General features: G+C 40.6%; 1 long non-coding RNA gene across 1 annotated transcript in view; it reads left to right on the top strand.

Moving 5' to 3' along the window:
• The first annotated feature begins 2,143 nt into the window (after window positions 1-2,143).
• The window catches only part of LOC129145760 (uncharacterized), a 96,849-nt gene continuing 73,661 nt past the window's right edge, over window positions 2,144-25,331 (top strand). The window contains exons 1-2 of the long non-coding RNA XR_008551777.1: window positions 2,144-2,401; window positions 4,367-4,472. This is a non-coding gene — a long non-coding RNA (uncharacterized LOC129145760). The remainder of the gene's footprint in view (window positions 2,402-4,366; window positions 4,473-25,331) is intronic.

A 25,331-nucleotide genomic window follows, 5' to 3' on the forward strand; every position in this document is an offset into this window, starting at 1 on the left:
GAAAGCAATATAAGGACAACAAAGGCTCTGGTGGGTTGAAATGGACAATGTTCATATTTTGTTTGAATCACTGATATTCTTATTCCATGCGACAAATGATATCTCCATGGAGCCATTGCTGGAAACTTCTCACTTCAAGCTATACTTCAAGAATGCTCTTTAAGAATATATCCTGCTCATTTGGTGTCATTTCATAGCTAATTTCTCTAGATTAGTGCTTTTAAAACTATAGATTGTGACACATTAGCATCTGCTAATCTTGAAATCAATTTAGTGTATTCCAGCCATTTAATAGGTCATGAAATGATATACAGAAACTAAGTTCACGACACATCATATTTATTATTATTTTGTATATTGTTAATGATAACAATGTGTATGTGTATGTGCATGTGTATACCAAGTCACAACATAACATATTTTTTACTTGGATAAATATCTGAAATTCAGTACTCTCTATCATGCTGTAAGAGACTTCTCAACACTTGCCCTTACTAGTTTCTCTCTCTTCTAATAGGTCCTGGACCCTATTAGTAAAGCTATTCTCTATAATTTTTTTAAAGATTTTTTTTATGCATACAAGAGCTGGGGTGCAGGCCAGAGGTGCGGGGCGGCGTGTGTGTGTGAGAGAGAAGATTCACCAGACAAAGTGGGGAGCAGAACAGGCAGGTCCACTGAAATACACTGCTGAGGGGAGCAGTGGGCGAGGCAGGAGAGGTCTGCTTGCCATGTGGGTTACCTCCCTGGCCAGGGATCGAACTTGTGCTGCAGAGGCTGTGGCTAGCTTCATTGTGCTCTGTTTAACCCCTTGCGCCACCGGGGAAGCCCAAGCTATTCTTGTTTAAAACTACGCTTTGATTTGTAATGCTTTCCTTCATTCAACAAATTTCAGGAAATATTCTTTGCCAGATACTGAGCTTACAGAAACAAGTAACACTTCACCCCTATTCCTACCTCACCCCTTCCTCCTGTAGAGACAGAGACTATAAGTAACTGCATGCATTTTATTTGTAGGGCTAATTCCTTTTCAGGAATCTGCTCTTCTGCCTATCACCTGTGATAAGAAAAACTCTTCTCACCTGTCAAGTTCCTCTCGAATCTACTCTCTACCCAAGCTCCTTTTCCATAGTCAGTGTCTGAATCTAACTGGCCTTTCCACTGAAGGTACCCATCTGTGTACCATGTCATTTCTGACTCTTGTGTTCCTCTTCCCACCACTGACATTGCCTTTGCTTCTCTCCTCCTATGGAAACTCCCCTCAAGTCTCCTGGATCTCTCAGTCCACCCTCTTCTATTCACTCTCTCTGTGGGCCCCATCTGGTCATCATCCACTTCCCTGCCCCCTTTTTGCTTCACCTATCAACACGGAATTCTCTTCTGCAAAGCACTTTTTAGTCCTTTGTCCTTTTATTTAGAATGTCTCCAGGGATTGTGTTTCCATCACTTTATTTGAAAGCCTATTTCACAGTCTAGTAGGTCTCACTGTCTAGAGAATTTTTATCTTCTTCTTAAAGTGTTCTTTTCTTAATTTTCATCTATTATTTCTGGTTTTACCACTGGTAACACCATAAATAATACTTTCATTTTGCCCAAAAATTATTTTCTCAATTAACTTAGGACTGTGTATTTAAATTAATCTTCAGTCATCACTTAATTTCACTGTTCATCATTGAATTCTAGCAGTTAATCATCATACATATTACGGAAAACAGGGCAAGCCAAACTAAAAGTGGCTGCAGATCATTAAAAATTGCTAAACATGGGCCTCCCCTGGTGGCGCAGCGGTTGAGCGCTGGGTTGCGAGGCTGCCCACAGCCTCTGCAGTGCCGGTTCTGTTCCTGGCTGCCGGCGAGGGTCCCACAAAAAAAAAAAAAAAAAAATTGCTAAACATGAAACTGTATAATTTTTATCTTGCTGGAAAAATCCAGTAGTGAAAATAGACTATCCAAATATTTGATGACCTCATTTGACTTCCTTCTGGCTTTATCATAAAAGGAAATAAAAACATTTAAGCAATACTTTATTTTTTGTTATGACAAATTTTCTTTGTATGTCATCATCTACCTAGTCTCAGGTCCTTTATTAAGTGTCTGGGGTCAAAGGTGAATGAGGCCACACTAGTTGCTCACTACCTATTTGGAGAAACATACTTGTTTGTCTTGCCACCAAGTAATTATACACCATTATTGTACAACTTTAAATGGTATAGGAAGAGTGTTTGTTACAGTGGGAAAATTCAGCTCTGGTTGTGAAAATGACAGTTTATTCCCCAAAACTGACAGTTACACTGGCCTTCTTGAAGGCATGAGTGAAAACTTCTTAGATAGAAAGAGGAAAAAAGAATATTCCAGGTAAAGGAACATAGCATATGCAGAGGCCTGAAAGATGCTCCCTACCTCAGGTAAGGTGATGAAAGACAGGAAGACTGAAGCTATGGCACATAACGAGACATAGTTGGAAATGACCTTGAGTATCTATGAAGGATTTTATGCATGTTAAGCAGTTTAGTACTCATCCTGAACCATCTTCAAGTCAGTGGGGGGTTTTGTAAATGAGGGAAGGAGAGGTGTGGAGTGTAGCTCTGTACATTCTAATGTTATGGTCCATTGTGAAAGCAGAGAGCACATTGGAAAGAGCATTATACAAGTACTGTCAATTTGGAGACTGTTGCAGTATTGTAGGCAGACAATATTTTAGAAAGAAAAACATGTATCTAATCTTTATCAAAAAGAGGAAAAGTATACTTTTTTTAAAAAAAGAAATTGCTGCATGGAAAAAGCACCTTGAGAATGGGTATCTTGAAGTGCTTCTCTTGCTGTGTAATTTTGTTGCTGAAAATGTGCGTCACCTATAACAACTCCCTGAAAATAGCATTTTCTAACAGATTTAAGGATTTCCATTTGAAGAGTTTCAATGGGTTTTAAACATTTTTTGTCTCTGTGTATATACATCCTTCTGTATAAAAACCTCTGGTCAATTAGGAAAGGGAAAAATAATATATTCTTCACCTATGATAATAAGAAAAACCCTCAAAAATTATATCAGTTGAACAAAGAGCTTAGACACAGGTAATCCTCAATGAATGGAATTCCATGAAAACAAATCATTCATATCTGAACAATGAGGTGGAGCAGTAACTTTACCAGTCTTAGAAGCAGCCATGCCATGGATAAAGATATTTTGAGGGCGCAAGGAGAAATCATATGAGCCTTACGTGACAGTAGGCTAACAGAAGATTTTGAGCTCTGAAATAGCCCAATATGTAGACACGAGTCAGTCCAAATATTCGTCTACTCAATATTATACCAGGAACATAGCCTTGGGCCTAGATCTGCACATTCTCATATTATAGCAATATGATTTTCACTCAACCACAGTGAAGACATCTTAGAAAACAAGAAACTCAGAGGTCAGTGGTAGGAAAGATGTGCTCAGGAGTAAAAGCTACACTACAATTGCATTAATAAAGCATTACAAAAGTCTTGAAAAAAATCAAGCTGACCCCAAGTTACTAAATTTGTTGCCAAAACAAAGTTCAAATAATTTCTTAACTTTTTAAAAGGCAGATAGTAGCATTCATCAAATTAGCTTCCTACTAACATGATTATTACAAATTGCTAAACATGCCATGAAGTAGGAAAATGTAGCTCAGAACTGGACAAAAATTAGTCAGTAGAATAAAACCAAGACATGTCATAAGTGATGGAACTACTGTTTTAGTTCATGTTATAAGTATGTTCAGTACCTTAAAGATAAATATAGTGGGGAAAGGGATTAAAGATCTAAAGATCTAAAGGGATTAAAGAACTGGAAGACAAAATGTTAGAAACTATCCAAATTGCACTATAAAAAGTAAAAAGATCAATAATAATGATAGATCTTCTTACCTGTGAAACAATATCAAATATCAAATACAGGTAATTAGAGTCCAAAAAGGGGAAAAAAATGGGCATGAATGACAAAACATTTAAGGAATAAATTGGTTTTAAGGAATAATGTGTGAAATTTCCCCAAATTTTATGTAAACGACATAATCCAAGACACACACACACACACACACACACACACACAAATACAACCAAAAAACCAGCTGAAAAAGCACAAATAAACTATAATGCTCATCAAAATCAAATTGGTAAAAGTCAGTAGTAAAAAAAATCATAAAAGCAGCTAGGGAAGAAGTAGCATATTATATACACAGGAAGAAAGCTAAGAATGACTACTGCAGTCTCATAAAAACATAGCAAACCAGAAAACAAATAATTTCATTAAATTGCTAAATGAAAAAAAAAGTGCAAATAATATCCAGCAAAAATATACTTGTAAAACACCTATCTTATAAAAGTGGATTTTTTTTTTTTTTTAGGCAAAACAAAAATTGAGAGCTGGTTTCCAGCAGATTTGCATTTTAAAAAATATTAAAGGAAGTTTTCCAGGAGAAGAAATATGATACCAGATGGGGACATTTGGTGGTAAGCGTGGTTATTATATATACAGTTGGAGAGGTGAGAAGCTGTGCACCTGAAATTTATACTGTTTTAAGCCAATATTACCTCAATTAAGAAAAAAAACGTTACCAGATGGAAATGCAAGTCTACACAACTATGTAGATAAATATAAAATTTTCTTTCTTGTTTTAAATAACTCTAACATATAGTTGAGTAGTTAAAGCCAAAATAAGAACAACATATTATGAATCTAGATGAAAAATTACTAAAATCAGAAACCAAAATGACATTCACTACCAACTCTGCAGAAATAAAAAGGCTGATGAGAGGGCTAAACACAATTGTGCATCATTTATTTGGATAACCTAGACAAAATGGACAAATTCCTAGATAGAAAAAAACATACCAAGATTAAATTATGATGAAAAATAAAATCTGAATAAGCCTAAATTTATAAGGAGTTTGGATCAGTAATCAAAAATCTCCCAACAAAGAAAAGGCCTAAATCTGATGACTTCAGTGGTGAATTCTACCACATAACGAAGAACTAATAGCTACTCCTCTCCAGCTTTTAAAATTTTTGAAAATGATGCTTCAGCTTGGTGGTTTTATTTTTCTCTGCACTTGTGACTATAATTCCTAATATATAGACCATAAACAATTTGTGGGCAGCATGTTTGCATTTTTCCCGCAAGACCTAGTACGGAGTTATCAAAAGAATCTGTGGGATCTGTTATGTTCCTGATCCTTTTCCACTTACATTTTCCACTGCAGTGGGTCCAACAAGACCAGCATAGCCTCATAATTATGCCTAGGGCCTTTGCTGAAAGATATAAAAGGGGCAAGAGAGCTATGCCTGCGTCTGTTGGGCGAGGACAGCGGGGGCGCATTTTATGGTCATACATCAAATGGATTGTACCAAGAGTCACAAGCAAATGGTATTAGGCTCAGCCCGCCTCTGTAATGGAGGTGCTGCTCCTTTCTGTACTTTTCTTGCTGTACTTTTCTTGAAGTGCAATACTGTACCACAATCTGACTCCCATCCATTTAGGAGTTTATGGACATCAGTATCTACAGTCCACTAAAAAGAGAACCAGTAGTCCCTAGTGTCAGTGGCTTGTTTGTATTTCTGTCTTCTCACTTCTTTGGACTGTAAGTTCCTTAAAGACAAGTTAAGTCTTCGTGATTGTGTCTGCATTATGTACAACTGTGTGACTCACTGTAGGAGCTGAGGACTGAGTAAATAAAGGAGGAGAACACAGCTAGCAGAGGCGACTGTTGAATCCATCAAATGCATGGAAGTGAGAGAGGAGAGTAGGAAGGGAGCTAGAAGAAGACATGCTTTAGGAGCGGGGTGGGGGGGGCAATCCTTTCTAAAAGATGAGAATAAGCTAATGATCAAATGTGTATTGAAGGAAGGAAAATCCACAGAATTGGAAACCATGAAAGGAGATTATTTGAAATAGATCGGGATTAATAGAGAGAGATGTTCATTTGGTAATGGTGAGAGAGGGAGGAAGAGGAGATTCAGAAAAGCCATACTGAGTATTGAGCGCGTTGCCCCCACCCCAACCTCCTGCGCAGGTCAGAGCTCATGTGAACTAAAAAAGAGGGAGGGGAGAGAGAGAGGGAGGGAGGGAGGAAAGAAGGGAAGGCCTAATAAAACATAAGACTTATCAACTACATTTTATAAAGTCAGTATTTTGGGCAACATAGAACGTGGAAAGTATTCAAATTTTGTCGAGAATGTAACAGACCTAGATTAGGAGAAAGTCAGTGAGCAACTGTCCTTGATGAGCTACAGCTGTTTCTCATTCCTGACTCACTGACCCACAGAATAAAACATGATGCTAAATAAAGAGTCACTGGGGGTCAAGTGGGACTTTCTTATGCTCAAGACTCTTAAGTATCTAAAACTGAGAAAAAGATTCAAATTCCCTGCATTCTTGGGAGAACTGCAAGCAGTAGGTCTCTGGGCGTCCATGCTTGGGATTATTGGGAAGTGTCCCAATCAATTCTTCTTCCTTCACTGAAACTCCTTCCTGTTGTGCTCCCCTGCAGCCAGTACAAGCAGAAATCCTGGAGCGGGATGAGGGGGTGGATGGTACAAGGTCCCAAGTTCACCATTTGGTGAAAAGGACTGGGCTTTCTCTTCGCTCCATGAGCTGCTCCCCCAGCCTCTGTGTCAAGCCAAGTGGGGTAGGGGGCAGCAGACTACAGTCTCTCCCCAAATGCAGCCCACCCCCTATTTCTGAAAATGAAGTTTTATTGGACCACAGCCACACTTGAGCATTTTCATATTTTCCATGGCAGCTTCTCACTATAAGAGCAGAGTTGAATAGTCAAAACAGAAATTATATGGCTGAGAAAACAGAAAATGTTTACTTTCTGGCCTTTACAGAAAAAACTTTGTTGACCCCCACTCTAGGAGAGTCACAGAGATTACAGATGCTGGCCAAAATGGGGGGCTGACTTCCATTCTAGGCTGGTCATCTGCTGATGTCATTGGCATTTGTGTCTATTTAAACATAGGAAGGAAGGTAGAGGAAAATGGCCCAGTGGAGACAGGTATGGTCAGGGAATTAGTAACCATAGTAACCATGTCACCATGGGCTAGTGACCATCAATTCCTCCTCCTTCACCTGTTTGTCCTCGCTTTGCTCCTGTTTATCTTTTTTGGCAGGCAAAACCAGACAATCAAGCAAAACCAGTTAAAACCAAGGTGGAGGTTGAAATAGGACAAAGGTTAAGCACAGCCTCATCAACATGGTATAAACCACACCCACCAGCACCATGAACAACCCCATCAAGATGAAATTTGGGGGCCTCCCCGGTAGCACAGCAGTTGAGCGCCAGGTTGCGAAGCTGCCCACAGCCTCTGCGGCGCTGGTTCCATCCCAGGCTGCTGGCGAGGGTCCCACATGGCGCGCAGACCTCTCCTGCTGCCCGCTGCTCCCCTCAGCAGTGTGTTTCATTATTCTGCCTGTTCTGTTCCCTGCTCTGGCTCTGGTGAATTCTCTCACCCTCCCCTGCTTCTGACTGTACCCAGTGCTTGTATAAATAAATAAATCTTTTAAAAAAAATGAAATTTGGAAGAAAAAAGGGAGTGAATGCAGTTCCTAGAAAACACTGCCTATTTCTCTGAAATCCTGCTATCATAGACCCTGTAGCCTCTCTCTCCTTTCCTAGTCCCTCCCTCTCCATACCAGTCCTTGCTTCTCTCCAGTTCAGGGAGATGGCCTTTGTGACAGTAGTCTGCTCTGTCCTCAAGTTTACTGATAATTGATAAAACCTGATTTCCTTCCACCAATTCTAGTGTCTAGTTTTGCTCATGGGCAGCAGACCCTCAAAAACTCCTGTAGCAGAACCACCAGTGTTCCCACTTCCTGACATGCTAAGGATGCAAGGGTTTTCCCCAGATCTGGTGGACTGAGGGATGGTTGTGGAGCTGGAAGCCCCTATGGCACAAGCCAAGAAATCAGTCACTTGCCTGGGCATATAAGCAGCAGGAGCAGGTGGGACGTCGTGCTGCAGGGGGCACAGGGAAAAGGTGAACTGGTATTCAGGGCTTGTGCATTGGGAAGGGTCCCTTCACCCAACAAGGCCCCTCAAACAACTCATATGCTGAACTGGAGCACTTACTTTTGCACATGGATGTCACCTAGTATCAGACAGGGGAGCGGAGAATGTCTAAGGAAGACTACTATGGCACCGATTAAAATAAGAGACACTGATTTTCCATATATATCCCTTCTTCAGCCCAACCCAGAGGAATCAGCACTAGCAGGAGGAGCAGGGAGGAGTGAAAGAGACAATCTCCTTCCTCCTCTCACCTCAAACCCCTCCTGTGGAGATGAGGGAGGAAAGATGCTGAGCCATGAGTTGGGGATGAGATTGAAGCATTCAGCGGGACCGCTGTGGAGTAGGGCTGAGCCAGCAGTTATTGAGAAGCATGGAAAGGGAATTTGACAAACCACTGATGCTTACCTTGCAACTCTTCTGTGAACTAGACTGGGGACACTCATTTGGATTTTTTGAGTACCTTATTATAAATTTTGATTTATATGTCTTACTAGTTTTCTTATTGGATTAAAAAGAATTTGCTTTTATGTATGAACTAGAAATAGTCTGTCTCCCCATGCCTAACTTAATCAGTTGCAAGTTTGTAGTCACTGAGTACCCGGCACTCAATATCATATGGCGCCGGAAATCAAAGGGCTGAGCAAAATTCTTGGCTTTAATTTTAAAAGCAAAGATGGAAAAAAAAAAAGTAAGATAGAAGAGAAGAATTCCTGCAATGCCACAAAACAATAATAGGTGGTGGCGAGAGCAGAGTGTGCCTAGTGTGTCATTTGTCACCTAGTGCTGTACAGAACACCATTATACCTGCTTCCACCGGGAGTCATAGAACAGCATATTGTTTTATTAGATTTCTTTCTCAGTAATAGTGTCTGGAAGACAGAGGCAACAGGACTTCAGGTGGGTTTTTGTTTTTGATTTTTTTTTAACTAGTAAAGAAAGCTATCTAGCTTTTAGAAGGTGGCACTCAGAGAAATTTAGTGTCCTCTCAGAATATATATTTAAAGAATACAGAAAAATACAGAAAAATATCTTTAAGGAAGGCTATTTTGTGTTTAACACTTTGAAATGGATTTTTCAAGCTATTATTAAATAAGATAGGTCATGTTGACCCTCTGGTACAGATTATTCCTTCTATGTAGGTCAGAGTTTTGTAAGATTAAAATGATGCACTTCTGAAAGAGAAGGGCTGGGACATTTATAAGTTGGGTAATTCCTAGACATCAGAGAGCACCCTGATTTCAGAAGGAGCATTAGGGCAGCAATATAAATATGCCTTATCTGTGAGTTTACATTTTTCTGCCCCCAAAGCTAAACAAAATATATACATATACATTTTAATATAGATATAATTACATATACACATATATAATATTTTCTTCTAACTTGATTTTTTTTTCTTTTTCTAAAAGTATTTAGCATTAGATGCTGAAATTCAACAAAGGACATTCTATGCATGCATTGAGTTAGCAAAAAGTGAGAACTGTCAGAAATAAATACAAACTTATGCACCAAGCCCTCTCTGGCCTTGGAGACCAAGCTGACATTGACTGCGGTCCTCAATTGTATGGCTTTTCCCTTACCACACACCACAGCCCACCACTCCCCCATTCTGCAAATACCTCGACTTTTTCCCTGGTGCTTCTTTCTGCTCACCTCCCACATCTGCATGTGTTTCTGTTTGGTTCAATTCAGTCCAGACATGAAGCCCAGCCTGTTCACAGTCTGAAGGGGCTAAAAAAACCACCACTCCCCTTGCAAATTACATGAATTTAACAACTTTGAAAAAAATCTGGAGAGCTGTAAGGAGTCGTGGGACTGAGCCCACGGTTCTCCATCCTCTTTTGAGTTATCCTTGCCACTCTTTACATATCTTTTTCCCTCATCCCTCCTACCTCCACATTCTGCCCCAAAGCAAAATGTAGCCTTCCTTATTGCCTACAGAAATTCTGTGTTTTCACCTTTAAGTCAGGGACTTTCACTAACAAATACAATTCTCCTGCCAAAAGACAGTCACAAAATTGGGAATTACAAATGTCTGTCTTGTCAAAATAATAGGAACGCAAATTATTCTAAGCATCAGAGACTGAAAAACAGAAGCAGTTAGTTGTCTTGAGATGTGAGATGTTGAATGAATTAAAGTGATAAACATGAATTTTCTTACAAGGCCTAATGGCACAATGTTCAAAACTTCTTTGGCTTTCTTTACTTCAAAAGTTGGAACCTAGTTCTCCCCAAAATGGCCTGGATTTAATAATTTGCTTCTGATGAATAGATTGCATTGGAATGCTTATATGTGATTTCCAAGGCCAGGTCATAAAAAGCATAGTTCCCACTGGCTCCTTCCCTGTAAGGCCATTTGCTCATCAGCTGCCATGTTGTAAGGAGACCCAAGCAACAATATGGAGAAGCCCCAGGGAAGACAGACTAGTGTGGAGAGGAACCAGTTGGTCAGCCCATGAAGTGGACCACGTTGGAAGAAATTTAATTTTACTATGGAGACAGTGGTAAGCTATTGTGGGGGTGGCCTAAACTAGGATATTGGCAGTGGGTGTGAAGCCACCTTGAAAGCAGGTTTTCTAGTCTCAGCTAAGTTTTTATTTTTATTTATTTTTTTAAAGATTTATTTATTTATTTATATAAGCACTGGGTACAGTCAGAAGCGCGGGAGGGTGAGAGAATTCACCAGAGCCAGGGGGGAGAGCAGAGCAGGCAGACAGACAAAGTACACTGCTGAGGGGAGCAGCAGGCCCAGCAGGAGAGGTCTGTGCACCATGTGGGACCCTCACCCAGTGGCCGGGGATCGAACTGGTGCTGCAGAGGCTGCGGGCAGCTTTGCAACCTGGCGCTCAACCGCTGCGCCACCGGGGAGGCCCTCAGCTAAGTTTTTAGATGACAAGAAAAACCTTCAAGTCAGAACATTTCCAAAGAAAAAAAAATTTATGTACCCAGAGATTTATTATGGCCACCTCCTGACTGGTGTCACTGTCTTTTTGGTTCTCTACATTGCTATATGGGGGTCACATGGGATTTCTAAAACTCCAATCTGATCTTGTTCCTCCCTTTCTGAAAACCGTTTGCTACCTTCTCATTGCCCGTCTGTTCAAGTTTATATTCCCAGTTAACACAATTTGCCTTGTCCTTGATGACCTGGCCTTGCCCTACCATTTCCCTATCTTTCTTCACAGCAGGTCCTCTATAGGGCAAAAGAAGTTATCAGGCTTTTTAAATACCCTCCGGCTACTAGCATCTATGACCAACACCTGCAGCCTTGCATATACACCTGTAATTATGGACACCTGTGCCCAGAGAGCACGGGGCATACGTATATGTAAATAGAGAAATCTGTGGTGAGTGAATAGAAAGGTGGCCTCACTCTGCGTCAGGAGGACAGAAGGGAGGAGGGAGACAGCCAGAGAAATGCTGAGAGAGAAAAGCTGGTCTGTCCCCCTGTTTCAGCATTAAAGGCCTGTAAAAATCTACTGAAGGCTCCAAAATTATCTTTTCATCAGTGAGAACTGACAGTGAATCTACCAGGCCTAGGACAGTTGCAAACCAGCAGCCTTAACACATTTCTTTCAATATTCTGCTCCCCTTCCCTATGCTTTTGATGTGGGGTACACTGCCTGCTGCTCTTATTTCTCACTTCTTTTTTTAAAAAATATATTTTTTAAAAGATTTATTTATTTATTTATACAAGCACAGGGTACAGTCAGAAGTGCAGGAGGGTGAGAGAATTCACCAGAACCAGAGCGAGGAACAGAACAGGCAGACTGACGAAATACACTGCTGAGGGGAGCAGCAGGTGAGACAGGAGAGGTCTGTGTGCCATGTGGGGCCCTCGCCGGTCACCGGGAATCGAACCGGCGCTGCAGAGGCTGTGGGCAGCTTTGCATCCCAGTGCTCAACTGCTGCACCACCAGGGGAGACCCAAAAATAAAATTTAATTGAAGAAACATTGCATTGACATAAGATCCAGGTGTGCATCATAATAACTCAACATTCATAAATACTGCATTAAGTTCACCACAAAAAAGTCTAGTTCTATCCTTCAATTTACCCAGCAGCCTTTCCACGTCTCTCTGGTAAATACTAATTTGGTCTTAAAGTCTAAAAGTTTGTTTTTATTTAGTGCATTCATTTAATTTCTCTACCACATGTGAGTGAAATCAACCAATGTTTGTCATTCTCCATCTGGCTTATGTCACTAAGCATAATGCCCTCTAATCCATCCACGTTGCTGCAAATAGCAGGATTTCATCTTTTTTTTTTTTTTTTTTTTAAGCTGAGTAGTAGTCTATGTTGCAGCCATGTTGTATCTTCTTTAGCCTGTCATCTGTCAATGATCACCTACGTTGTTTCCAGCTCTCGGTTATTGTATATAATAATGCTGCAGTGAGCACGTGGGTGCAGACATCACTTTGAGTTAGTGGTTTTGTATTCTTCAAGTAAATACCCAGAAGTGGGATAACCAGATCATTTCCTCCAGCCATGCTTCTCTTGACTTCCTCAATAAGCTTTCCTCAAACTTCAATGTGTGGATGAATCACCAGGGATTTCGTGACGATGCAATCTGCACTTCCAGCAAGGTCCTATGTGATTCAGTTCGAGGATGTCACTTTTAGGTGTAAAGATTTAGAGGACCTTATTGCCCTGTTGTGGCGCTTCCCTTCAGGGTACTTGACACCTCCTTTAGGGAACTTGGTTTTGATAGCAATTGGTTAGGGTTAAGGATCTCACTGTGCCAGCAGTAAGCCCCAGGTTTCAGGTGTCAATGTTGCTGACTAGGTTGAGCTTTATCTGAGTCTTGGCTCCTAGAAAACAGTGGTGGTTTAGAAACCCCCTCTCCCAATGGACTCAGACAAAGCTCAACATCATCAGTGGGGAGCAAATATTAAACTGATGTTTTTACTAACCCAAGAAACAGAGAAATAATTCTGTCATGATCTACCTTCACACTGAGGAAAAAAATCAATAATTTGCAAAATATAAATGTTTCAAAAAAGCTATTGAAAGTTTTGATCTCCATATATAGATCTAAAGAAAGCATGTATGGTAGATTTAAAAAAAAAAAAAAACAAAAAACAGCTCCAATAATATTTTCCCTATGTACATGCCTCTTTGCAAGGTGAGTTTATAGCCCCTTGCAAAGGTGGCAAGGTCTCTTTCCCACTTCTTACACCTCACCGGAACTTGGAGCTGACTTGGACCAGCAGGATGAGGTAGATGCAATGTTGTTCCAGTTCCAAGTTTACCACCAACTGGTTTTTTACCATTCTGTTGTTTTTCTGGGTACCTTGCTGCTACTGTGAGAACCAGCTTGCCCTTTCCTGCCCAATGTTGGAAAATCTTGAGAATAAGACAGGTACCTGAACTGACAGTCAAATCCAGAAGCCAGGCCATCCAATCTTCTTTAGCTGACTACAGACTCAGCAGTGACCCTAGCCGACACAGCTTCAGGTGGTGGTTTAAGTAGCACCAAAAAAACTGATAGTTCACCCACTGAAAAAATGACTACCTCACTAGTTATCAAAGAAGTTCAAAATTAGTAAAGTATGACCACATATCATCCAGGAAATGGGCAAAAGTAAACATGAATGTTCATACAGAGTTTGTGATTATCTGCGTTGCAAGATCCTTGGAACCTGGTCCTTGTTTATTGAGGGAACCTGCTTCTTGTTTGTGACCTTACCTCACTTACCTTGTTATTGAGTTAAACTTGTCTGGTCAGCTAATACTCTGCTTCCCTGCTACCCTATTCTGGTGGTCACCCCATAAAACCAGGACACCTGTACCCCTCCTGCCTCAGGTCAAGAGTGTGACTCCGGGCAGTTGCCACCCTTCTCCTATCGTGATCCTTGCTTGAATCCTCAATCGGTGTGGGGCCCCATACTCATCCGCCTGTCATCCCATCCTTGCGCTGTGTGTGAGGCCTCAGCTACAGGCTTACCAGGTTCTCAATGGCAGCAGACAAGAAGCAGTTCATAAAGCCCATATGAGGGGAGCAGGAACAAGTCTTTATTATGAGGCAGCAGGAGATGGACAGGGAGCAACAGCATGATTTGTCTGGCTGGCCTGGCGGCAGCAGCCAAATACCCACCCTGGTGGTGGTAGGCCTCTGAGCCCCCTTGGGCTCCCTTGGCCCTCTGGATCCCCCCTGGGCAAAACAGCAGCAGCAGCAGCAGGAGCAGTAGCAGAAGCGGTAGCCCCCCTGGGCTTGGACCACAGCAGTGGCCTTGTGCCCAGTGAGTAGCCAGTGAGCTCCCCCTACCCTCAAGAGCCCTATTAGCTTTTATATAATTTACAGACAGAGCCGGCACAGGGCCAAGCTTAGGCCTAGTTTACAGAATTATGTTTTGTGCATGTGAAGTGTACATCAAGGTTACATTATTATCTACTGTTTTCTGCACTGGACAACATCTCAAGGCTACATGTTATCTACTAGGCCACCTGTGCTGGAAGGTCATGGTGAAAACAGTGAGAAACTCTGAGAAAACTGTTTTCCCATGGATCCTACAATTGGGTATCTCTCTCTAAATTCCTTTTCCCTTATTAATAAAGTCAGACAACAATTCTTAAGGGTTAGTAGCACATAGAAAGCAGAACCTAAAAATCTGGGGAATGCAATTTGGCAATATGTATCAAATTTCCAAATGTGTCGACTATTATAATTCTTGTCTTTTATTCTTTAAAATTATAAAAATATCATTTTTGTAATATTAAAGTTAGGAAATCAATTGTAATATTCCTTAACAAGGAAGGAAGGAATTTAAAAAATCATTTTGCTATGTCCATACAATGTAATATTAAGTAGTCATTCAAAATGATATTTAGATATGACTTGGAAAGATTGCCACATTGTTATTAAATTAAGAGAATCTAAATAGAATGATTCCATTTTTCTCATTTAACAACAAAAAAATCTCTACAGATAGAAAATGTCCAGAAATATTTGTGTGTAAAATATTATAAATGATCTTTGGGGATGGGATTATAAGTCATTTTCATTTTCCATTTACAAACCTCGATCATTTAATGCTATACAAAAATATCTATCACTTTCAAATTCTGAAAAATCTTCATTTTAAAATAGTTTTAGGTTCTTTTAATATCAAACTAAATTGATCCATTTCATTGCAAACATAGTTGACAAAATCAAAGAAATGCGTTTCTAACTTTTTAAAGAATAAAGAAATAAATTTGAATTTTAAAGGTATGCAACTATAAAGATTTACTTCTAATTTTTCCCCTCCTGAAATATTAAAGGAAAAGTTTTCTAGACATTAGGAATAATCTAGAAATAGCGATATATTAATACATAAATTTTGGTATTTCAAACAGAGATAAGTGATTGACCCAGAAGATCATGGCAAAGATTTATTTTTCCATTTTAATCAAACCAAAAGGATCTTTACAGATATTTTGTTAGAGGCCTGAAAATTAAGAGGTTACTGGTAAAAATTAATCAAAAACAATAACAAAGTATCTACTAGATACAAGATTTATTTTGCTTGCAACAGACATCCTAATCCAAAAGTGTCTTTGTTGTTTTTTTTTTTTTAAGTTATTTATTTTGCTTATGTAAGAGTCCAAGAGTTAACTCTCTTCAAATGAATGACCCAGGACTTAAATTGTACCAGGACCCAATTTCCTTATTTGTATTTCTTAGTGTTTGCTCCATCTTCAGGAAGGCCCTCTCTCCCATATGATCGCTTCCCAGATGGCTTCCAATATACTTCATCATTCAGACCCAATGAGAAAAATAGAAAATTTCTCCCAGAACAGTTTTAAAACATTTCCTGATGTGGAATCATGTGCCCACCCAATTACTATTGCATCGGAGAGGAAATATGCTTGTCGTTTTAAACTACCAATGGGATTAAACTCATCAAACCATATTGCTCAGGAATAGGGGCTGATGGGCTTCCCCAGAGGAAAATTATGGTAAATATTTTATCCAAAGAAAAATGAATGGCTTCCGAGTAGCAAGATTAATGGATGTTCACTAAGTCTTCTAGAAGATTATTTAGAAAATAAAAAGATGTATAAACACTTCTCTTGCCACAAAATGTATCGCATAGCCTTAAATAGTAAACCGCAGATACTAAAAAATAATTGCAATAAATATTAAGAGTGCTAAGTGGTAAATTAGTCATACAAAGGACAAATATATCATAGCAGAGGAAACACTACTGTGTACTTGGATAATTATCCAGACGTCATCCCTTCATTTAATGGTTCTTGTAATAACATGATGGTTTAAAATATTCCTGCCCAATTCAAGTGTTTTTTTTGGATTCTTGAGTTTTTAACCACACTATTAAGTGATTAGTCTTCAGACCTTAAACCCAAGATCTGAGGCTTTGTGATTGCAATAAAGGTAATAATTTGATTACCATTTGAAATTCTTTTCCATTGGGTTTTCATGTCTTTTTTTTTTTTTCTTGAGCACATAATAGAAAACATCTTTGTAATTATCCCCAAGTGTTGAAACTTTAATCTCCTTTGTGTAATTGAAATTTCCTCTGCAGCTAAGTGGTTTTTTTCTGGATCCTCAATAGGCTAAGAACATCTAAATGTTGATCATTCCCTTCAGGGGCGGAATGGGGGGGAATGTCTATGAGATTCTCTCTCTCCCCCCACCCCTCCTTCTGTTGTGTAATCTCTTTGGTTTCTGTTGCCATTTACTGTGCATCTCTCTTTTTTTTTTTTTTTTAAGATTTTTATTTATTTATTTATACAAGCACTGGGTACAGCCAGAAGCGCAGGAGGGTGAGAGAATTCACCAGAGTCAGAGCGGGGAGCAGAGCAGGCAGACAGACAAAGTACACTGCTGAGGGGAGCAGCGGGTGGCAGGAGAGGTCTGCGCGCCATGTGGGACTCTCTCTGGCGACCGGGGATCGAACCGGCGCCGCAGAGGCTGCGGGCAGCTTCACAACCTAGCGCTCAACCGCTGCGCCACCGGGAAGGCCCTACTGTGAATCTCTTAAGGAAACACCATTTGCTTTTTTATTTTTTTTGTGGGACCCTCGCCGGCGGCCAGGGAACGAACTGGCCCTGCAGAGGCTGCAGGCAGCCTCGCAGCCCAGCGCTCAACTGCTGCGCCAGCAGGGGAGGCCCCATCATTTGCTTTTTAATCACTTGACTATTTAAGTATTTATGCATTGAACAAATATTAATTGAATGCAACTGTGAGTCAGAACAAGGCGCTGACTAAAACCTGAGTACATAGAGGTGAACAAAACAGTTATAAGTTGCTGTCATCAGAAAGTTTAGTCTGTCTGTTTTTGTAAATATAGTTTTATTGGACCAGAGTTACCTTTTTTTTTTTTTTAAATTACAGCAAGGAAGACACAAAATAAAGAACATAAACAAATAGAAAAATATTGTTAACATATTTAAGTATATTGTAATAAGTTCAAAGAAATAACCAACATGCCATGGCAGGAAATAATGGGAGGAAACCCTAACTTGACAAAATTGTCACAAGGCCTTTCTGAGGAAGGGACATTTAATCTGAAAGCTGAAGAACAAGGCATATGTGAAGAGCAAGTGTTCTATGTGGGGGATCAAGAGTTTCCCATAAAGGAAAAGGTATGGGCAAAGGTGTTCAGGATTCTTTTTTTTTTTTAAAGATTTATTTATTTGTGCACACAAGAGCTGGGGTACAGGCTAGAGATATGGGGAGGGTGCAGTAAGAGGAGTCACCAGAGACAGAGTGGGGAATAGAACAGGCAGACTGAAATACACTGCTGAGGGGAGCAGTGGGTGAGACAGAAGAGGTCTGCTGTGCCATGTGGGTAGCTCCCTGGCCGGCTGGGGATTGAACTCGTGCTGCAGTGGCTGTGGATAGCTTCATAGGTTGTTTTAACCCCTTGTGCCACCAGGGAGGCCCCTGTTTAGGGTTTGTAAGGGGCAGGACAGGACAGGACACTGAGCAGGTTTTCTGATCCCATGCAGACCGGGTAAAGGAGGAGTCAGAGTCCTCAGTGGTTTCTGTAGGTCTTCTATTGGGATTTACCTGGTACAAAGCAGGCAGGGGTGCTGGGGGGCCGGGAGTCTGGCAGGCCGCCCAGCCCCCAGCAAGTCTTCACTCTCTGGGCTCTCTGGCGTTCTCTCTCTCTCTTGGCTTCTGCTGCTGCTTTCTCAACTTCTTTTGGCTTCTCTTTCGGCTTCTCCTGGTGTCCCCGTGATACCGCCCTTAAAAAGCACAGTCTTAACTCAGGTGAATCCCATCTACCTATGCCCACACCCTACTCCAGGTGCCTGCCATCAGGCATGCATTCAGGACAAGGATCCATCATCTATCCTGATGGCGGGAGGGCAGAAAAGCCTGACATTTTTCCTTACCCTACGGGGTTCTTGGACCCATTTGCTGCTTGTGTTTGGAGGCTTCCTCACACCAACAAGCAGTTCTCAGAAACCAGCAGAAATGTCTGAGAACTCAACTCAGTCAGACTACAGTCTTCTAGAAGATTATTTAGACAATAAAAAGATGTATAAATACTTCTCTAGCCACAAAATGTGTCATATCAGATTCCACAGGCTGAGTGCTCAGTCTCCCACAACCACCCTGCACTTCAGATGCAATCACAGTCCAGGCTGCCACCTGTGTTTCTGACCAACTGACTACAATTAATAGGTTTCCCCTCCTCCCCCTGCCCTGCCCCTCCTCAGGTTTGATTAATTTGCTAGACTCGCTCATGGAATTCAGGAAGCTCATTTACTCATTAGATCACTGATTGATTACAGCAAGATAGAATAATGCATAGGCCTAAATAGAGGGCACAGTACCTCCATGCAATCTCCAGAGGTACCATTCGCCTCAAGTCTTTACATGTTTGAAGGGAACCTCTCAAAATCCCTCCATTGGGGTTTTGATGGAGGCTTCATTATTTAGGCATGATAGAGTATCTAATTGACTATTAGCAATTGAACTCAATTCTACTCCCTTTCCCTAGACAGAAAGTTCTAATCCTCTAACCATATGGTTGGTCCATGTGGTTGGTACACCTGGCAAGTACCCCCATTCTTAGGTGCTTCGCAAAGTCACCTCATCCTAACAAGAGACACATTTACTACTCTCAACACTTAGGAAATTCCAAAGTTTTTGGATGTTGTGAGTCAGATACTATCGATGAAAACCAACTTGTAAAGGCTGGACAGGACACAGGGCAGGTTTTCTGATCCCATGCAGACCGGGTAAAGGAGGAGTCAGAGTCCTCAGTGGTTTTGCAGGTTTTTTATTGGGGTTCACCAGGCATATGGCAGGCAGGGGTGCTGGCTGAGGGGCTGGGAGGCTGGCAGGCCTCCCAGCCCCCAGCAAGTCTTCACTCTATCTGAGCTCTCTGGAGTTCGTTTTGCTGCTTCTCGGCTTCTCTTTTGGCTTCGGCTTCGACTTCTACTGCTGCTGCTGGCGTCCCCGTGACGCCGCCCTTAAAAGCCCAGTCTCAGCTCAGCTGAATCCCATCTACCTATGCCCACACCCTATTCCAGGTGCCCGCCATCAGGCATGCATTCAGGACAAGGATCCGTCATCTATCCTGATGGCGGAAGGGCAGAAAAGCCTGATATTTTCTTTACCCTACACAACTATATGAGAAATATCATCCTAATGACCAACTACATATTTCCAATAAATCATAACATAGCCACAAAAGGTGTGAATGAGTTCACCAGGGAGAACACAGGGAGGACAGTGTGCATGGAGCATCAGTGGGCAAGTTGGAGTGGGGTGCGAGGGAGCTTGGAGAGGTGGTAGAGAGGCAATCATACATGACCGTGGAGGCCTATGAGAAGAAATTTGGGTTTTACTCAAAATCTAAGAAAATATCAGTTTTCTTTAAGCATTGAGTTTTAAGCAGTGAATAAAGATTTTTTTTTCTGCCTTTCAGTGAAAAGGTCCAAAGAGGCAACAGTAGAAACGGTGAGAATAGTGAAGGGGCTCTGACTGCTCCATGGCCAGGAGAGGCATGGCTAATTTCACCTACGCACAGGAAGTAGCATGGACAGGGTGGGCTGATGGATTGGAAGTGGAGGGTAAACAGAAGGGATGATGGTGGCAGTTTTCTGACATGAGCAACCAGAGCGGGGATAATTTAAACCATGTTGGGAAGTTACTTTAGTTTGGATCTTGTCAGGAAATAGATGGTATACTCAAACAGGATATCTGGAGAAACTTTAAGGAAGGTGCTGTTTATGAAGATGAGGAGAATTAAGTAGATGAACAGGGGGTGGTGAAGGACCCCAGGAGCAGCCACACAAAGAGACTTTACCATCCCTTGATCTCGAAGGGTAAAGGGAGTGGTGAGTTCCTGGAGCTCAGAGAGAGTATACAGAGTTGCAGCCTCACCTGGAGAAAAAAATTCCAGGAAAACTGGCTTTAATAAATAGGAGTGCAACCTCACCACCCCACCAAAGGTTACAGGGAGCAAATCAGGGAACTAGATATCTCCCCTCCTGACCTCTAGTTTCCTGCCAGTGCCTCCCTCTGGCAAACCCAAAACATGAGCAAGAATCCATAGCGTGTCCATTGATGCACCCTATAAAGGAGTGGTATAGATGGGTGGAAGAAAAGGTAGAAAATGGATACAAAGGTGCAAACAGAGAATATTCAATACGGAAAATAAATATGGGTACTTTTGGGGATGAGAATCAAAGTCACACTTTGTACCTGTTAAATTTGAGATAGCCTTTGAGACTGGAACTTCAAGGAAGGGTTTTGTGCTGGAGATCAAAGTTGGGAAATTATTACCAGTGAGATGGTTTTAGGAGCAATTGGAGAGATAATATAACCTGGACCGAAAATTTAAAGGATTAAAAAGATTGGGTGGGGGAAGAGCCCAAGATGCTTAGATGAAGAGTAAAAGGAAAGGATTCTAAAAAGATTTTGGTTCTGTGAGTTCAGAAAGAGGACACAAACCAAAAGAATGGGGTGTCAAGGAATTTAAGATAATAGAGAAAAGGGAGAAAAACATAGATGGGGAAATATATGAGAACAAGGCCCGGGTAAATGAAATGAGCACAGACACGTGTTCACTGAAGTCAGAGAGAATAAAATACAATCCTCGACTCATTCTTTACCTTCTAAAATTATGTAACAAGCTTCAATCAAATTTTCTCACACATTATTATAGCAGTATAAAGTGTATACCATTCTGTGTCTGGTTTTGTAAGAAGATGTATACTACATTTTTAAAACTTGGGGAACAACGATCCATTTGGCATTTTAATCATATTAAATGAACCACCCCCCAAAAAAAATCTAAGCAACAATTTCCACTGCAAAGGAACACTAGGCCCAAATAATTTTACAGCAAGTTTTGCCAACCCTTAAAGGTCAGATCACTCCTACCTGATCTAAACTAGTCTAGAGAACAGAAATAGAAGGTTTCATGATTTCATTTTTAAGGCTCTTAATCTTGATATGAAAAATAGATAAAGATAGCATGAGACAAGGCAATTTACCAATAAAACATTAGCAAATGAAATATAGCAACATATATATAGCAAATTGTCTATTTCAGGACCAAGAAAAGAATGCAAAGGTAATTCAACATCAGAAAATCCCCTGCTTTAATTCACATTACCAGATAAAGGAAGGAAAAAACACAGGATTAGTTTAATAGATTCAGAAAAATGTTAGATAAGATTCAGGACATATTTACAATTAAAAAATAAAATTCAATACTAACAACCTAAGTGTTAGAGGAAACTTCCTTGTAAAGTATGTTTACCTGCATATGCTTAGAATGGAGAGCTATTTGGAGCCTGCCCTCTAGAGTCAGGGAGTAGAGATGAATGCCCATCGCTACCACTACATTTGACTTGGAAAGCCCAGCTCATGGGCAAAATCCAACGTGTGATCTTTCACTCCCCACTATTAGCAATTACTGGGGGGTAGAGTGGCCCTTCCCACATCAGACTTGGGGCCTAGTATGTAAGGAGAGAATGCAGTCAGAACCCAGCCCCTCCTTCTACCCCCACTGTTCAGTTATTCATATCTGCATTGCTCCCCCATACACCTCCATTTAGAGGCCAACTTATAAGGGGGCCCTCTGTTGAGAACTTTCTTAGGTGTCTCTGCCAAGACCATTGCTTTTGGGGGGTGAGAGGGCTTAAGACCCTCTTCTCACTCTGTCTCCTATTAATGCTATTATAGTCCTTCTCCTAGCCATCCTGGTTCCATAAGTGACAGGAACCTTTTCTTGGGGCCGGGGGTTCCATAACAATGAAATTATCTCTGTCTATGTTGATATATCTGACCCACACCTGGTGCCAGGAAAAATGGACCCTGGGGGTGCCAGCTCCCTTTCCTATTTAGATTCTTGCTTATACTATGGCAATATGGTCTATCTGGTACTTTAGTTTTGTCTTATTTTAAATGACCATTTGGATACCTGGCAATCCAGTCCAATACTTGACAAACACTGGGCATGAAGAGATCCTTGCCGGCACAATCTAATCTTTACCCTCCAACCCCCCAAATTAGAGGAATAAGAGCTTCAAAATCACCACTATGTGAAACACATAAGTTACCTGGTAAAAGCACAATGTATAAATATAAAACCTAACATAATGTTAATTACTGAAGGGCACTGTGTTTATGAGTACCCAATATCATAAATATGTCAGTTCTAGCAAGTTAATCTACAAATTACATTGAATGCAAAATGAATCTTTCTGTCTGTTTTGTGGAACACTACAAGCTGATTCCAAAATTCATATGGCAGTTAAACAATCAAGAATAGCCTAGAATATCATTTTCAAGTTGTGATCCAGGAAACCACAGGGGGCCTTGAGACCCTTGCAGGTATTAGAAGTAATACATGAGTTTAAAACTGTTTTCACAATAATGTTGAGACATTATATGCTTTTTTCATTCTCATTCTCTTACTAGAATACTGTGGAGTTTTTCAGAGGCTACCTGGGCTGGGATATCAATAGATTAAATGCAGAAGCAGATATGAGAATCCAGATGCATCTGTTAATCCAGGGATTAAAGATATTGCAAAAGTATTAAACAATGCCGTTCTTTGAATCTTTTTTCTTTGGAAAATTAGTTATTTTTAAATTTAAAATAATTTATTTGTGTTCACAAATAATGCATTTAGTAATGTCAGTTTTATTTTTTTTAAAGATTTATTTTATTTATTTATATAAGCACTGGGTACAGTCAGAAGTGCAGGAGGGTGAGAGAATTCACCAGAGCCAGAGAGGGGAACAGAACAGGCAGACCAACGAAATACACTGCTGAGGGGAGCAGCGGGCACTGCAGGAGAGGTCTGCGTGCCATGTGGGACCCTGGCCAGTGGCCAGGGATCAAACCGGCGCTGCAGAGGCTGCGGGCAGCTTCGTAGCCCAGCGCTCAACCACTGCGCCACCAGGGAAGGCACTAGTAATGTCAGTTTTAAATGCGTTCAGAACTGAACATTTAAAAAATTTTTCACTTTCCTTCAATTTCTAATAGAGTAAATATTGATAGAGCTCATCCATATAAATAAAACTTCTTCGGAGCACTCAATTGTTTCTAAGAGTAGTAAGATTTCCTGGGACTAAGCAGTTTGAGAAATGCTTGCTTAGACAATGTTAAAAAAGAAAAAGAAGGGAGTTGACTTCCCTTTCAAGCTATCAGTAATTATCATGAATCTAGAGTAGTTAAATACTGCAACAAAAACTTAAATGTCTAATATTTGCCCTTTTTTTTTTGGTGGAAGTGGAAGAAACAGGAGCTCTTGTGGGCTGCTGGTGGCATAGCAAGTTGGTTCAAGCACTTTGGAGAGCAATCTGGCATTGTTGAGCTGCGCGTGACCCAGAATCTGGCAATTCCAATGCTCAGTCTAAAATCCTAAGAAAATTCAAACAGATGTAAACAGAGAGGCAAGAATATTAATTGCTGCATTGTTTGTAATAAGAAAAATCTGGAATCCAGCTCCATAGCATCTCCCAGTAGATGGCTGGTTACACAATAACTCCAGAATAATGACCATCTCTTGGAAGGAAGGGCAAAGAAAAGGGGACAGGAAGCAATGGGGGCTTTCAGTTGTGTCTGTATGATTTGTTTATCAGAGAGAGAACAAGAGGGTGAGAGGAAAGAAGAGAGGAAAAGAGAGAGAGGCTGGTTGCAGGACAGCAGAATGCCAACACTAGGTTAAAGCTAGGTATTGTGGGTTATGTGTACATTGCAAATACATTATTTCTTCCTTTCGGTGTTTTAAATATAACATAATAAAAGCAAGCAAATGGGTCCACAGATTTGAGATCAAACATATTCATATACATTCTTATCCTTTATAGAGCACAAATTAAAACTGGCTGCCTATAAAGAGAATGTTAATAATTTAAATTCAGGTACAAAGTGGTCTAAATACACACCACAGTCTAGCTCTTCCTAACACTCTGACAGTGTTAAAGGAAGTTTTGTTTGTTGTGAGTTTTATAACCAAGCTATTTCAAGAAATGCATTGGAAGCACAGAGATAAGAATATTTCAATCTTCTGGTGCTTCTTGGGAGGTGCCATATGTTGGAATCCTTGTCAGCCAGAAAAACATCCGCTACAAAAGTGCACCCAGGCTTCTGGAGAGTTGGCTTGCATAACCAATCTAAAGAGTAAATTGGGGAATGGGGGTGACATCAACAATGGGAAGTGATATGTCTGGTCTGTGGTCATTCCCATTCTTAATACAATAAACTTTAAGATATTAACCAAAGTAACTAATTGAAGGATCAACCCAAGACTTTTCGTTTTGGTTTATTCCTCAGGGTAGTGGAGGATGAAATAATTTAGTCTCATAGATCATTGTTTCCAATACCCTAGTCTTCAAGTGTTTGGATGGCAGAGTATTCTTAGCTAAGCAGTGAGGCAGACAAAGTATAGAACATTCTAATTTGCAAACTATGAAAAGATGCTAGCTTTAGTTATTGATTCTATTCCATTTCAATAACATTCATGAAGCATATACTTATGGAAGGTACTGTGGTAGGCTCCTTGCTGGGATGGGGGAGGAAAACATAATTGAGTAAAATCTTCTTAGTATGTACATGTATAGAGGTGCCTGGCATGGTAGAGTTTGATTGATTGGTTGATTTTAAGCTAGTGAAACTCTCTAGGAAAGTTCTCTATAGAAAAGTTCTCAAATTCTTCTACTCTTTTCACAATACCAGAAAACTTAATTTAAAACATTAGCCAATACAAGTAGACTACACATCCACTGGTCTTAAGAGTCAAATCTTTTTTGGTGACTTGATGGAAACCGACAGGCAGTAAATTTGAATGGCATTAAGCAGACTTCAGAGAACAGGAT

Source organism: Talpa occidentalis, unplaced genomic scaffold, assembly GCF_014898055.3.
Source record: "Talpa occidentalis isolate TD23 unplaced genomic scaffold, MPIMG_talOcc4v2.1 talOcc4.14, whole genome shotgun sequence".
Classification (NCBI taxonomy): domain Eukaryota; kingdom Metazoa; phylum Chordata; class Mammalia; order Eulipotyphla; family Talpidae; genus Talpa; species Talpa occidentalis.